Below are 12613 nucleotides of genomic sequence, written 5' to 3'. Positions count from 1 at the left end.
ATGCTTTAATGTGACACACACTGAGTTATCCTGTTATCATTATATAAGATTATAAGTATCATTCCTAAAATAAATTTTTAATTAGACTCTATGAGGTGGGTTGATTGGTACAAATTGAATCTATAGCCTTTTACATTTTATTCAAAACAAAAAAAAATAACTTGAGGATAACTTTTTCTATTGTTTATGGTAAATCTTTGTTAGCTTTATAAAGTAGTTGTGTTTCTAAAAATGCAATCTTGTTGTAAGTCTTGTATGCACTGCATTGCATTGGTTTAATATAGAACCACTCAGCCCCACACGGCACTCCTTAATGCAACCAAGTTGTGTGACACCAGAAAATATAACTTGAAATAGGGTGTCATATTATTAGAAATTTTAGTTATTAACAGAAAATTAGGGAGGTTTCTTTATTTACGATTTTATTCATATCTTTCAAAATCGATAGAAAAAAAGATATCTATGCGCGGTGCCCCACCTTACAAAGGATAACAAATTGTCTTTGGGTACTACATAGATTAAGTAACACCCAACAGACTACCAACTCTTTTATTGCACGACCCTTGCATGGTAGTCATAACTGTGCATGGCAATGAATTATGCCTATTTTGGCCTTTGCACTCATCCTACTTTGACTATTGATGCAGCTGGCATAGCAGCAGTAGGTCCATTTTGTGTTTAGTTATAAAGCAGTGTTGAGCCTCGATTCGAACTCATTAACTTCAACAACAAAAATGATATAAGGAAATCCTTCCTAATTTCTCATTTTGTATAGGCATTAATACCCCCATCTCCCTGCGTATGTGACCAATTGTTTTTTTGTTTGTTTTTTAAACACGCAAAATATCTTGATTGTGTTGAGGTACGCAGTGAGCACTGAGCCGCTAGATGCTAGATGCTTGACCTAGTAAACTAACTAAATTTTAAAAGAGAAAAATCATACACAAAAGTTTGAAAAGTGTTTTCATGATGATGTTTAGATTCGCAAAATTTTTAATACACCATAAATACTCCCCGGAATTAAAATCATGTATATCTTTATGGTTCATCCATAAGATCACATAAATTGTTCTGTACAATATTTCAATAATAAATTTAGACACTTTATCCAGGGAGTAATGGAAGGGGCAATGGGCAATTAATTCAATTTATTTCTGATATAATGATATTTTCTGGAGAAAAAAAAATTTTAAACTAGCCATCTCATAACAAATTAAGTTTATTGATACCCGTCTGCTATATTCAAAACTAACGTTGCGAGTTAGCGGCATTTGATGCCCTAGTAACCAAAGACAGTCAGAACCTGCTAAATTCTTGCGCATTCCCTTTAAGCCAGTACCCAAGTCTGAGACTCCAAAAAATTGAATATTCGATCCATTGTCCCCATTGCACTTTATCCCTCCACCCAACCCACACCCACAAATTTAAGGTATATATACCAGGGATCTAAAGGGATAAGACAATGGCCAATAAATTAATGTACATCCACAATGATGATACACAAAATTACCCCTTCTGTAGATGTAAATTTGTGGTTGAAACGTTTAACCACTGAACTTAATGAACCAACCTATCAAAATTCATTAAAGTCCCAAAGTTGTTAAGCCAACGAATAAGAAAGCGTTCACAGGTCTCCTTAACAAAACCTTAGATCAAAAAAAATCTCCAAAGAAACGGACAATGGGGTCTTCAAATAGGGTACAGTGGTGGTTAGAATCCGTTGGAGATTAAATCTTAGCTGCTCCTTCTTGCCAGTTATCGCAATTTGAAGTTTTGTGGTAAAAATGCCTAAAATTACAAGAATTCCAAGGATATATGCATATGTGAACACCTTAATTCACCAAATAAAAAGGTGAGTTTAACATTTGAGGAGTTTAGATGTCTCTGCATATGTAAACTACACAGTCCCTCCCCATTTAGAAAATTTTAAAACTTTAAAGAAATTATTTTATCAAGAGTACCTAATGAAAAAGGTACTATGTCCAGTTTATAACTTTAAGCTAGAGGCTGTTACCCTGGAACCAGTAGAAAAAACCTCAGTTCAAATTTACATATAGCTAAAGTTAATTTTAAAATACTAACAACCCCCTGGGCCCTATCCCCGTTTAACCCCACCCCTTACAGCCCATAAACTTAAGGGGGAAGGGGGCGGGGGGGCAAAGTAACAGTATTATGTTTTACTCAAAACTACTTGAAGTATTGTGAGAAATTATATGTAAGATTCTTAGGCCCAAAGTTTCTAGAAATATTGTTGACTACCCCCTATCTCCCCCTCCTAATGAAATCTAATAGGAAGGGGGTGAAGGGGAAGAATTCTTTAGAAATCACTAAAGAAACATATAAGCTTTAGTACTTAAACTTTAGTAGGCATCAAAATCTCTTACAAATATTGCTGCAACCAACCCCCTCCCCCCTTCCCCCCATCTTAGACCACAAATTATTAGGAGAGGGGCAGTGGATGTGGAAAATAATCTTGTGTTACTTTAAAATCACTGAATTATATTAAGCAAACTTTGGATTTAAGCTTTTTACAATTATTGCTGAATCCCACCCCTCCATCTGTTGGAAATAGTGGCTAGTGGTATAGGTAAATAATATTGTGTATCATTTAGAAACCTCTAGAGATATTCAGGGTTAATATTTTAACTCATATAGGCCCATATTTATTTTTATAAATATCTATTCCAACTACAACCCTCCCAATTTAGTACAATTAATTTGCTGCATAATCTCCTCCAACCTATTGGACTAAAAGAAATATTGTCAACCCATTGCTCCTTCCCCAAACATTGAATAGGTAATACATATAAAGCAATTTGGAAATCTAAAAGCTTTATTCCAAAGTTTGCTCCTTATTGCTTTATTGGTTCCTGAATAAAAAACAGGTGGTGAGATTGTATGGAGGGTAGCTGGAGAGGGAGGGGGAGGGCAAGCATAATTCAATATTTTTTTATGGGGGTGGAGGAAATTGTGCAGCAATATAATTTTTCTGGATGGGGTTGGTTGAAGTTGGGGAAAGGTCAGCAATATTTGTTCTAGTATGAAGTAATTATGGACCTACTAAAGTTTAAATCCAAAAGCACACTATAAATTGAGTAATCTCAAAGTAAATCACAAGGATATTGCTATACTCGCTTCAATTACTTAATTGGAGGGGGGGGGGGGGAAGGGAGATTGTAAAGCAATACGGAGGGAAAGGGGGTTTGGAGGGGGGGGTTTCAGCAAATTTGTAAAAGTTAATTTTGACCTACCAAAGCATAGCTCAAAGGTTTGCTTTGCTGCTATAATTCTAGCAGTATCTTAGTAACACAACAGATTAGTACCCTTTCAACTGCAACCCTCTTCTCTTTCTTTCTTACAAAATGTTATGTTTTTGATTTATGAGGGGAGGGGAAGAGGTCAGCAATATATGTAAAAGTGCTTTGGGTCCTACAACAATACAAATCCAAAAGCTTATATATATATCCAATAGTTTTTAATAACACATTGGGATGATCTCCTGTCACTGCCCCCCCCCCCCTCCCCCCCAATTAGGTTAGGACAAAGAGTATAAGGGGGGGGGGGGGAGGAGAAGGTGGTCAACATAATTTCTTCAAACTTGTGACCTAAAAACCTTACAAAAAAATTTTTTCCTCTGTACTTCAATTATTTTTTGAGAAACACATAATAGTATTACTAAGCTTCCCCCCCCCCCCTCCACCCTAAAGTTTGTAGGTTGTGAGAGTATGAGGGGGGGGGGGAAGCAGAATTACTAAAAGTTAATTTGGCCACATGTAAACTTAAACTGAAGTTTTTTCTTCTGGTTCCAGGGTAACAGCCTTTAGGATAAAGTTGTAAATTGGACAAACCTCTTTAAGCTTATAGTACCTTATTTATTACCCTTATTGAAGTTAAAAACATCATTTATAGTAGTAAAAATTGTTTTGAATGGGGATGTAATGTGTAGTTTACATATGAAGAGATATCTAAACTCCTCAAATGCTAAACTCATCCTTTTTATTTGGTGAATTAAGGTGTTCACCTACGCATATATCCTTGGAATCCTTGTAATTTTAGGCATTTTTACCACAAAACTTCAAATTGCAATATCTGGCAAGAAGGAGCAGCTAAGATTTAATCTCAAACAGATTCTGACCACCACTGTACCCTATTTGAAGGCCCCGTTGTCTGTTTCTTTGGAGATTTTTTTTAATCTAAGGTTTTGTTAAGGAGACCTGTGCGTTATCATAAGACTTTGGGGACTAGTGCAATAATCAGCTCATTTTCCCCCCTCTCTCTGCATATGTACCAGTGTGTCCCAACAAGCTCATTAAGGCTTTTAAACATAGTAAAACGTAATTGTTTATGAGATTATGTTTTTTTCTTAAATATGTATCGTTGATTTATTTTCTTGTGCTACAAATGGACATGTAATTTTTTTTATTTTAAAGGAACATAAAGTTATTTAAAGTTGTAATATTTGATAAAGTTGAAATTAATCCTCTCCCTCGACCATTTATCTTGGCTTTGGCCTCTTAATCTTAGTTTTTTATTTGAGATAAACAAGCAACTAAAATATTTTTTTAAAGCAAAATCTACATTTAGGGTCGGTCAGTCATGACCTGATCGATCATGTTTGTTTCTTGGTAGTTTTGTCCTTTTCAATTTACTGCTGTACTATACTATCAGCTACGCTCCTATATACCTTGGGGTGTGGCAAAAGTCTACACTCACCCCATTTTTAATCTATTTTTTTAGTAGCGACGCTACTCTATAATTCAATCTGTCCGTCATTCCGTAACGCTATGGGGGAAACGTGATTTTATCGGCTCCTATACAAGATAGACAGCTGAAAATTTTAGTAAAGATTCCTATTACATATGACCATCTAATCTATATGTATATTGTTTTGTCCATCTGCCTGTTATTTGGGGTTCTAGATCGATTCCTAGATTTTCAAGTTTTTGGGATTTTCTCAATTTCTTTTCAAGATAGAGGGCTGAAATTTTCAGGGATTAACCAATTTTAGATTCTACTTATTTTCACGAAATTTGTCTATTAATTGGGGAGCTAGATTGATTCCTAGATTTTTAGGTTTTGGTGATTTTCTCGATTCCTATTCAGGATTGACGGCTGAAATTATTTTATGGGATTGAATATGCTAATATTCTACATATTTCCATCAAGTTTCATTAAGATTTATTTATTTATTTGGGTGCTAGATCTATTCCTAGATTTTTAAGTTTTCGTGATTTTAAAGGTTGCGTGATTTTTGAGGTTTCATGGTTACCTATTTTACCATGTTTAATGTTTATTGTATGACACTGCTCTATAGTAAATTTTTTCCAGATATCCATTAATAAATTTTGAGCTTCGCTACTTATGAATGTTGTCATCCTTTTTTTAAAGTAATAAACAAATTTTGTGGGGGGACATTTTTTCTAGGAGTGTTTTCTCTTGGGAGGATGGTGGTTTCTTCCCCAAAATAGTTATAAATCTTCCTAGACCTACCTATGAGAAGCAACTCTGTAGATGAGAACCATATCGGTTCAGCAGTTACAGAGATTCTTCGTTATAAATGGAATGGACAGACTCAAATCCTTTTACTTTTATATATGAATTACCAAAAAAATCAAGATAAAATTAAATAAGAAATAATTTATTTTAATCTTATTCTATTTCATGTTAGAGTAACATAAACTTTTATGTATGAAAGAAAAGTAAAAACAAATTATGTAAATTAAAACAATTTTCACTTTTACAAACACAAAGTGTTGCGGAGCCGAAGCCGGGAGCCGTGGAGCCGCAATATTTTGCTAGAGCCGGAGCTGGAGCCGTAATTTTCGTTAAAAAACGGCTCCGGCTCTGGACTAGATAAATAAAGAGATTTTTCATAAATTATAATTTGGTAACTCTGTTTTGTCATATGCAAATGCCCCTCTCAAGTTTTTCAAGTCCATTTTTATCAAAAATTTAACTTTTAAAACCTTCAAAAGTCAAAAATAGAAATGAGAAAAAAAATATGTCGCGTTTTTCCTGATTTTAGGTCGGAGCCGGATCCAAATCCTGAGCCGGAGCTGGAGCTGGAGCCGGAGCCGCACCAAAATCAAACGGCTCCGCAACGCTGGTTTGGATGATGTACTTTTAAGGTTTTTTTTAAAATAATGTATTTTTATAAATTATCTTAAACAGGGTTTTTTTTATAATGGAACAAAAGTATTGCTTACTTTAACCCACTTCCAATTGACATAAATTAATAATCAATATCTCATTTTCTTCATTGGGGTGGGGCATTTTGTAATAAAAAAATTTCTTTATTGTTTTCAACAAAATATGCCTTAAAAACCGGTTTTTCCAAAGTGCCTAATTTTTGGAGATTAAGGGGCCATGACCGTTAGAATCATCATAAACTCTAGTTATAATATTAATAAAAAGATTAAAGAGTTTTAAGTCAGTTGGAATATTTTAACACAAAGCTCCTAAACTATTCGTAGCAAAGGAATAGTTCTTACATATCCAAAAACTAGAGTTTGTGATGATAACGGTATGCATAATGTTTTTCTACTATCAGCACAGGCCGCGCATTTTTGCACACTCTTTAAATTGGACATGGTCACTTACTCTTAAAAAATTAGGCACTTTTTAAAAATCGATTTTTGAGGCGAAAACCATGAAATGTTTTTATCTTATACAAAATGACCCACGCCAATGAGGAAAATGAAATATCACGATAGTGGTCTTAGCAGTCATGCGTCATGTTGGAAGGGTGACGCAAGTTTCAGATCCCAGAGTTCGCGATGTGAGAAAAAGATTATCTTTATTACTATTATATTATAGCGAATTAAATAATCTTGCAAGCATCGCTTTTAGTTTTATCTTATAGCGAAAAACTAGTAAATCAAATAGCGAAAACTGATATCTGAAATTTGCGTCAACCATCCAACATGACGCATGACGACGTATGACCAGGAGAAAAAACATCATTTTATCCACTATCGATATTACTTATTAAATTCTGACAATGGGAAGTGGGTTGAATTAAGCAATACTCTTGTTCTATTAAAAAACACCCTGTACTTAAGAGTTGAAACCATTAGCATGCGTAAGAGGGTGTCAACAACCCCCCCCCCCCCCATAAATAAATTGATAGTAGACCAAATAATGCTATTTCTCGCTGTCGTACGCGTGTATGCGTCATGTTAGAAGGATGGCGCAAATTTCAGATCCCTAATTTCGCGATTTATATCATAGCGAATTAAATAATCTTGCAAGCATCGCTTTTATCTTATAAAGAAAATAGTAAATCAAATAGCGAAAACTTAGATCTGAAATTTGCGTCACCCTTCTAACATCACACATGACGGCGTACAACCGCGAGAAATGACATTATTTGGTCCACTATCAAGAAATTATGAATGGTTTGATTCCCTTTTTTCAACACACACTGCTCTACTTATGTTCTCAAATATCCTTGTTTTTGTGTTTACATTAGTAGTAAACATCTACTTAATTTGATATTAGATTAACCCTTAGGGAGTAAAGGAGGGGACAATGGGCAATTAATTCAATTTAAGAGTTTCCGCTGAAAGACCATGAAATCCAGATTTATCCAGAAAATTTGAAGAAAATTGTAAAGGGTATGTTAATCAAATCTAGAACACTATAAAATGAAAAAAAAGTTCTAAGAAAAAAAGCGTTCATCGGATTGACATAACCATATACAAGAATTAAATTTAAGGGTTCTTAGATTGTTTATTACACAAATATCATAATAAAGTTTTTTATCTCTAAAATGATATTTTTTGGAGAAAAAATTTTAAAACCAGCCATCTCATAACAAATTTTTCTGTTTGCTAGAAATTAAGTTTATTGATACTTGTCTGCTATATTCAAAACTAACTCAGAGAGTTAGCGGCAATGATGCGCTAGTACCCAAAGTCAGTCAGAACCTGCTAAATTCTTGCACATTCCCTTTAAGCCAGTTTCCAAAGTCTGAGACTCCTAAAAATTTAATATTCAATCCATTGTCCCCTCCCTTACTCCCTGATTAACCCTACATCCAAATTTTTATTTCTAAATGTACATACATATGTGTACATAAAACATTAAACTCTGCTTGGTAAGGAGATCATAACACCAAGGTTCTTTAACCGCAAATAAATTTGTCATAAAAAATGATGAACTTTATGCATAAAAAAAATTACGTGGGATTTACTTGTTCCGCAAACCCCAACTTTATAAATATTCTGCAGATGAAAAGTTTGGACACCGCACCAAATCAAGATTTAAGGACCCAAAGTTTTGAAGCCAACGAAAGAAACTTGTTTTTAAAACGTGTCAGTAAAATTTACATCCAATGTCTGCTCCCTCCCTGGTAATAACTAAAACTAGCTTTTAACTCACGATCGTGGCTCAAAACGAAGCGCATCCGCTCGTCGTCGGCGAGGTGTAAGGTTCGAATCTCGGCTTAAAACCGAGTTATAACTGAAGATATTAAAAATGGTCCCTACTGTTTCCATAATAGATTCGCGACATTAATAGTTAGAGTAGGGGATTGTATTGGCCCAAAGCAAGTGCAACTCATTACCATAAACAGTTAGGACTTTTAGGCAAAGGTCGTAAAATCAAAGAGTTGGTTGTGTGCTTTGTACTGTACCACGGGTATGAGGGGAAGGACCAAGAATCTAGCCTTGAGTTGATAAGCTGACTGTTCAGTCCAGGTAAAGTCACCCATTCGACATTAACTTTTATAATTTGGTCTGATTGTAGATAAAAATGCGGGTGCTGGTCTCGTACACTCTCACTTGGGAAATGTTAAATGCATACAAGATAAATTCTGTTAATATCATAAATCATTCCAAAACAATTTCCCCTTTTTTTAGTAAGTGAGACACAAGATTTATAAATTGTAAAATTCTGTAAGACTAATCTGGTTTAATTTTTATAGCAATCTGTAATACAAAGTAGAACAATTTGTCTGTCTGGCTGTTTGAGACTCAAGTTCGAAGCTCTTTATAGTGCCTATAAAAAATGACGCAATAAAATACAAATGACAAATAATAGGCAAATACACAGAGATGCTATGAGTATTGGTGCAAAAAATATGACGTAACAAAAAAAATTAGCCAATGAGAGTCCACTATAAATTTTACCATTGGTCAATAACGGCCTCTCATTGGCAATTTTTTTTTGTTAAGTCATATTTTTTGCACCAATACTCACAGCATCATACACAGACCAAATTACCAATTGCAGGCCAGTGTATATATATTTTAATTGAACAATGGTAGGACAGTATGACGTCATTTATTATGGGCACTATAAAAAGCTTTATCAAGATCTCGGAAACTTCTAAACCGATTAGGTATGTTTTGAGTGAATAATAACATGGTTTTAAGCTATTTTCTGTAGAGTGATGGTGAAACTACTCCTCATCCCCCCCCCCCCTCCCCCCTCCTTAAAATGACCAAAACATAAAAAAAATCTTTAAACCTGAGATAACTGTTCCAAAAAAACACAATACCTGGGTCGAGGCATCCAAAAAAAACTAACCAACCCCCCCCCCCAAAAAAAAAAAAAATAGAAAACTTAACAAAGTACAACACTCCTCTACCCCAACGCCTCTTCTGTTGGGTTCTAGAGATTGGGGTCGAAGCCAAGTTTCAATATAAATAAGGTTAAACATCATGGGCCTTTTTAAGCTACAAAGAAATTTTTTTTATCTTTTCATAGGAAAAATAGTAATCCTACTCTTTTGTCTATTCATACAAATTTTATTTGAAGCGCAACCATACAGAGTACAGACTAAAAAATAATCAGACAAAAATTTTAACAGTTTAGGCTTAGAATAATGCAGGATTTTAGAGCAGTACTAATGTGCTGAAAGACAAAATAATTTCAAGAGACATGAATTGATTACCAAAATTTCAAAGAAAATAAGATTTATATATTTGAAAAGAGAGGAAAACTCATTTCCCCTTTAGAAATTTAATGTTGTATAGTTCATTAAAGATAGACTGACAGACCAAGTGAGTAAAATTGATATCTAAAAATAAGCTGTCTATCTAGAATAGCAGCTGAGTTAATCAAATTTATTCAATATAAATCAAATGACCCTCAGATTTTTCTGACAGACGGACATTTCAAATTTTAGAGACTCTACTAAAAATCTTTGATTGATAAAATAATGTTAGCAAACTTTGAAATCTACATATATAATTCTTCCTATAGATGGAAATGTTATTTATGATAACTAAATTCTCCCCTCCTCTAAACTTTTACCGTATAATTTCATATTTATTTCATTAGTTATTATCCTTCCCAAAAAGCAACAAAAATTTATATTTTTAACGAATAAAATTTTATATTTATCCTATATTTATAACAGGATGTGTGTCTGTCTATTAATTGTCTTAGTATTAACCACTGTGTTGCTCTCCTTTACAGTGAAGCTTCTTGTAGGTTATACGAAAGTGTTCTCGCAAAGAAATATTATTCCAGGAGGAATAACCTGCAATAACCCCTCCCCCCCCCCAAAAAAAAAAATCTTTTTTAACCTCAAATTAAAAGTGGAGGGTCAACTTACCTCAGGTACCCCTAGAGGCCTTCAGGAGCATAGCCGCAATTAAATTTTCAATAAGTTTTTTCACTTAAAAGAACGCTTTACCTGATACTTTGTAACTAAATAACATAAATATACAATTGAAACAAACTAAATATACATATATACAGTGTATATTAATGCAGGGATCTAAAGGGAAAAGACAATGGCCAATAAATTGATGTACAATTCTAATGATGATACACAATTTCACCCCTTCTGTAGGTGAAAATTAGTGTTTGAAACGTTTAAACACACAACTTAATGAACAAACCATTCTAAATTTATTTAAGTCCCCAAAGTTTTTAATCTAACGAATAAGAAAACGTTATTATAGGACTTTGGGGTCTAGTGTAATAAACAACCCATTGTCCTCTCCCTCTCTCTTAAACTAATGTATATTTGAAACTTTAAAACTGAAACAAATGTTGGATGAGAAAAGTAATTGAAGAATTCCCAATTAAAACTTTTTTGTATTCTTTAAATTTGCTCTCTTTGTGTGTAGCTTTTACCTTTATGTGTGTGTTTAAAATTAATTTTTTCAGTATGGCTATATGTCGAAACCGATAAATATCCGCTGGATTAGAACCGGTTCTAAAATAACTGGTTTTAACCTTATATTCTTTTATTTTAATAATCGTGGAAAGTTGTCTATAATACGATGCGATAAATTATTATTTTTGTATGTAATTTTTAAAAGCTAAGCTTTTTCTATAATATGGGTCTGTAAGTAAGTCCGTAATTTACACATTTTAAACCCATCCTTTCAATTTAAAATTTATATCTTTTTTTATTTTTGGTCATTTTAGCAACAATTTTCGACATTTTGGATTTTTAGTTTTCAAAAGGCTAATTCATTGGATGATAAGTCCCGATATTAAAGGAAGCCTGCAAGAAATACCACGCTTTAACTGCTGAAAGACTGCCAGTAGTAGACCAAATACCCCAAATTTGAAGCCTTTAGCTTCTATAACAAAAAAGTTCTAGGCATTTTAAAATGACATTTTATGTACAATGAAAGAATTGCAATGCTTATGTTGAAAACTTTGAAATTAAACTACGTAGCCTATAAACAAAATTATAAGCTTATTTTTGACAAAAATATAGGTTTCCAGTTACTAATTATATTAAATTATATTAAAAATACCCATTTTTATAGTCAAAATCATTTTTTAAAAATTAAATTTACCTTGTGCTGTACCGATTGTACTGTAGCTAATCAGAAGGCTGAATCAGTTTAACAACCAATCTCAGCTGAGATTGTATTAGTTTCCCCTCTTTGTTTCCGCTATGATTTTTGTTTAAAAATGCAATTTAAAACGAATTTTTTTCATAGATTTTGACTATGAAATGTGGTGTTTTTATTGTAAAAATGTAATCAGTTACCGGCAATCTGACAAAGATAAGATTATAATTTTGTGTCTAGGCGACGTGATTTAATATTGTTTTTTTCTTTTATGAGCATTAGAAATCTTTCAAAAAATTGTACATAAAATGCTATTTTGAAATGCCTAGAACTTTTTTGTTATTGAAGCTGAAGGCTTTAAATTTGGGGTATTGGGTCTACTTGTGGCAGTCTTTCAGCAGTTAAAGCGTGGTATTTCTTGCAGGCGTCCTTTAAACTCTTTTTGAATATGAAATTTGTTACTCTCCATTATTTATCTATATATCTTTTAAGCAGAGTACAGTATTTGCTGTATAGAACTGTTAACTCCCCTATTTCCCCTATTTCCTATGTATGCATGACATGAAGAATTTAGGTCTCTGAGGGCTCAACTATATGCATTTACACAAATATAACAAGCACAACTGTGAAAATAAGTAGCGCAGCAATAACAAGCTTACCCAATTTAAATGAATAAAACAGCTAGTATTGTACACTAAAGAAGACTGAAAACGGTCATATATGCACAAAACAGATATAAAAATAGTATATATTGTAATTCTAACATGAACTTTGACTCTAATGTCATTCTAGTAGCATATACTTTAATAAGAATGAACATTATTTCTGTTTGAAAGAGATAGCCAGTG

This window comes from Acartia tonsa, chromosome 5, assembly GCF_053477335.1.
Source record: "Acartia tonsa isolate MP-2025a chromosome 5, ASM5347733v1, whole genome shotgun sequence".
In the NCBI taxonomy this organism is placed as follows: domain Eukaryota; kingdom Metazoa; phylum Arthropoda; class Copepoda; order Calanoida; family Acartiidae; genus Acartia; species Acartia tonsa.
This window is presented reverse-complemented; position numbering follows the sequence as displayed.